Below are 4,806 nucleotides of genomic sequence, written 5' to 3' on the forward strand. Positions count from 1 at the left end.
CTTCTCTGTGCTTTATTTCATCTTTTTGTCTGTGAAAAAGGGGATAATAATAACAGTCCTGTATCATCCAGTTATAAGCACTTAGAGCAGTGCCTGGTACTTACTAAGTGCTAAATAAGATCTATTAATTATAACTAATGGCTGCTGCTCTTAGATGGGACATATGCTCCTCCTAAGTGAAATCCTGGAACTTTCCTGGGTTGGGACACAAGACAGACTCAGTGTTAGGAGGAAGACTGTGTCGTGATGGATCTGATGAAGCCAGCAGCTGGTGGCAATATTGGGTGGGGGCGTTGGGGTGGGCAGGAGCCGTCGCATCCTTATCCACAGCCGGAGCAAAAAGCAGGAAAGAAAAGGAGCATTTCGATAGTATGCTTGCATTTTTACCATCAGCTGTTTACAAAGTCAAGGGCCAACATATTCCTCAAATGACAGGTTTACAGAGTGATAATTCTGCATTGGAGAATATTAAAGATTGGGTATTGCTAGCAGGAGGAAGGGAACAGAGAGGTGAATGGAAACAATTTCCATTAAAATGGAGTTGGGAGACAAAAGGCACACAGAGAACTATTTTGAGCCGAAGGCAGGTGACACAGGATTCAAAATTTAATGAGCCTTAAATGCCATTGGATGAATATAGCCAGAGACGGAGGGTTACATCAGAAAGGGCCCACACAGTTGCATGCTTTCCTATAATACTGAATGTTTTAAAGGCTCTTTCAAACTAAAAAGCTAAAACTCAGTCAAATGAGGGAGTCATCGCCATTTGCAGCTAAGTGATCTTTTGGCTGTGGGTGTGTTGGCTGCAGCTCACCCCATGCGTCGGGCCACAGGCTTCCTCAATTGCCCGAACGTGCCTGGCCTGGCAGACTGACCATTTACAGATGGCCATGTCTCTCCTGGCTCTCCGGGGCTCAGCTCTTCTCTCCCCCAAGCCCTTACTGGGATGCCACCCTTGGCTTCTCGGCGGGCAGGCTTCTGTCTGTTGTCTGCGACAGTTGTGTTCCCTGCAGGGTGCTGCCGAGTGGCTGGGCTCAGGTAAAGAGCTTACATTTGTCTAATGCATAAACCGGGGAACTAAATTCATTTTGCAGCTGAGGTTGCTAGTCTCTCAGGAGGCCGGGAATTTGGAAAAAAAGTGAAGCCCCGTCTTGCCTCTGAAATGCCTGCTGCTTTGGAAACAAAACCCCTCACAACAGCATGAATTACCGAGGGCCTTTCTGTCCTTCCCTGCAAGTGTTTGCATCTCCTTTCACCTGGGCTGTAACCTTGTTAAATAGACATCTGAAGGTTGGGTTTTCCTGGGTAAATTATAGAAAGGGACTAATAGAGGTGTCAGGGAAGACACAGAAGCAGCTCCTGCCCCCACAGGCTGCCGACTCACAGCAGAAAGGAGAGATGATCCCTGGGGGGCAACGAGGAGATACGACCCACGCCTCTTCCCTGCCCCTCCTCAGTGGGCCCCTCTGCACAGACGGACGCTGCACACACTTGACCATGAATTTAGTGGTTCCCAAAGCATCAGCCATTTCCATACATCATCCTGATTCTCGCCATACCCACATAGCACTTGTGTCAGTATTTACTAAGTGCTTTTTAAGTTTATTTTTTATTAGAAAAGTTGTAGGTTTACAGAAAACCATGCAGAAAATACGGAGCTCCCCTATACCCCCCTCAAACAACACCAGTTTTCCCTATTAGTAACACTTTGCATTAGTGGGGTAACTTTGTTACAATTGATGAAACAATATTATTATAATTATGCAATTGACTATAATCCGTAGTTTACATTAGGTTCACTCTTTGTGTTGTACACTCCTATGGTTTTTAAAAATACATATATACAGAGGGAAGGCGAGAGGGAGACAGACGTTGAGAGGACGAGGAGGAAGGAGAGAAAATGGTGTCCATGGACTACAGTACCTACAGCCAAGCCGCAGCCCAGCAAGGCTACAGTGTGTATTCCGCCCAGCCCACTCAAGGATATGCACAGACCACCCAGGCATATGGGCAACAAAGTTACGGGACCTATGGACAGCCCACAGATGTCAGCTATACCCAGGCTCAGACCACTGCAACCTGTGGGCAGACAGCCTATGCATCTTCTTATGGACAGCCTCCTACTGGTTATTCTACTCCTACTGCCCCCCAGGCTTACATCCAGCCTGTCCAGGGGTACAGATACTGGTGCTTACGATACCACCACTGCTACGCGGTCATCACCACCCAGGCCTCCTATGCAGCTCAGTCTGCATATGGCACTCAGCCTGCTACCCAACCTACAGGCAGCAGCCAGCAGCCTCTGCACCTGCAAGACTGCAGGATGGTAGCAAGCCTGCTGAGACTAGTCAACCTCAGTCTAGCACAGGGGGTTACAACCAGCCCAGCCTAGGATATGGACAGAGTAACTACAGTTATCCTCAGGTACCTGGAAGCTACCCCATGCAGCCAGTCACCGCACCTCCATCCTATCCTCCTACCAGCTATTCCTCTACACAGTTGACTAGTTATGATCAGAGCAGTTACTCTCAGCAGAACACCTATGGGCAGCCAAGCAGCTATAGACAGCAGAGTAGCTACGGTCAACAGAGCGGCTATGGGCAGCAGCCTCCCACTAGTTATCCCCCCCAAACTGGGTCCTACAGCCAGGCTCCAAGTCAACAGAGCCGACAGAGCAGCAGCTACGGGCAGCAGAGTTCATTCCGACAGGACCACCCCAGTAGCATGGGTGTTTATGGGCAGGAGTCTGGAGGATTTTCCGGACCAGGAGAGAACCAGAGCATGAGCGGCCCTGATGACCAGGGCAGGGGAAGAGGGGGATTTGATCATGGAGGCGTGAGCAGAGGTGGGCGGGGAGGAGGACGTGGTGGAATGGGCAGCGCTGGAGAGCGAGGTGTCTTCAATAAGCCTGGTGGGCCCATGGATGAAGCTCTTGATCTAGGCCTGCATGTAGATCCAGATGAAGACTCTGACAACACTGCAATTTATGTGCAAGGATTAAATGATAATGGGACCCTAGATGACTTGGTGGACTTCTTTAAGCAGTGTGGGGTTGTGAAGATTAACAAGAGAACTGGGCAACCCATGATCCACGTCTTCCTGGACAAGGAAACAGGAAAGCCCAAAGGTGATGCCACAGTGTCATATGAGGACTCGCTGACTGCCAAGGCCGCTGTGGAGTAGTTTGATGGGAAAGATTTTCAAGGGAAATGTCTCTCTTGCACAGAAGAAGTGTCTTCTTGCACAGAAGTGTCTCTCTTGCACAGAAGAAGCCTCCAATGAATAGCATGCGAGGTGGTATGCCCCGCCCTGAGGGCAGAGGAATGCCACCCCCACTTCGCGGAGGTCCAGGGGGCCCAGGAGGTCCTGGAAGACCAATGGGTCACATGGGAGGCCGTGGAGGAGACAGAGGAGGCTTCCCCCCAAGAGGGCCCTGGGGTTCCCAAGGCAACCCATCTGGAGGAGGAAACGTCCAACACCGAGCTGGAGACCGGCAGTGCTCCAATCTGGGATGTGGAAACCAGAACTTCGCCTGGAGGACAGAATGTAACCAGTGTAAGGCCCCAAAGCCTGAAGGCTTCCTCCCGCCACCCTTTCCACCTCCAGGTGGTGACTGTGGCAGAGGTGGCCCTGGTGGCATGAGGGGAGGAAGAGGAGGTCTCATGGACCGTGGTGGTCCTGGTGGAATGTTCAGCGGTGGCCGCGGTGGAGACAGAGGTGGCTTTTGTGGTGGCCGGGGCATGGACTGAGGTGGCTTTGGTAGAGGAAGACAGGGCGGCCCTGGGGGGCCTCCTGGGCCTTTGATGGAATAGATGGGAGGAAGAAGAGGTGGCCATAGAGGACCTGGAAAAATGGATAAAGGTGAGCACCGTCAGGAACCCAGAGACCGGCCCTGCTAGACACAGAGACCCTGCAGAGCTGCATTGACTACTAGATTTATTTTTTAAACCAGAAAATGTTTTAAATTCATAATTCCATATTTATAATGTTGGCCAACATTATGATTATTCTTTGTACTTTAGTATCTTTCACCATTTGTGAAGAAACATTAAAACAAGTTAAATGGTTAAAAAAAAACATATATATATATTTAATATACTCACCCTGCATTTAAACATCTACATTAGCCCACTATAAGCAACATCCATGAAAACACAAGTCTGATGAGCTAGCTTTATTGTTTTTGTACTAAACATTAAAATGAATACTTAACTATTAGCATAGAAAAATGTTTCTCTGCATACAGCCTAACATTGTCCTGTGAACCTAATGTGATCAAGATATGATGCTTCTGGAACAGTGCTCTAGAAGAAGGAGGATGGATTTTTTTTACCCCCCAAAAACTTGGAGCGGTCATGGAACAAGATTTGTGGCTGAGAAGGATTTGAATTCAGAGCTAAGGTGTGAAAGGGGCGAACCCTCTAGATGGGGTTTGAAGATGTGTTTTCTCTCCTGCAAAAAGGACTCGGCTGTTCTTTCAAGTTAGGGATTTCAAGCATTTGGGGCTTAGAAACCTAGATAGGAAATTGAGACATAAAGAAGAGTGGGGTGAGGGGCAAGTGGGAGATAGGGCACTTTTTATTGTTTTGGAGACAGGGATGAAGGAAAAGAGGGAAATGTTTCCTACAGCAGCTCCCAGGATCTGCCAGAAAGGAAGGCTGATGCTGTCCTTCCTGAACCACAGGGTCATAGACAAGGAGTCCTGAGGCCTTTGTAATCGACGAAACGGAATGATGCATTAGGGCCTCCAAGTATCGGGGATTGTATGACCAATAAGCCACAAAACAGGACACTCTTGGCACCCAG

General features: G+C 48.9%; 1 pseudogene; it reads left to right on the plus strand.

Moving 5' to 3' along the window:
* The first annotated feature begins 1,900 nt into the window (after positions 1-1,900).
* On the plus strand, positions 1,901-3,899 carry LOC119519057 (annotated as a pseudogene).
* Positions 3,900-4,806: the final 907 nt, after the last annotated feature.

Source organism: Choloepus didactylus, chromosome 22, assembly GCF_015220235.1.
Source record: "Choloepus didactylus isolate mChoDid1 chromosome 22, mChoDid1.pri, whole genome shotgun sequence".
In the NCBI taxonomy this organism is placed as follows: Eukaryota; Metazoa; Chordata; class Mammalia; order Pilosa; family Megalonychidae; genus Choloepus; species Choloepus didactylus.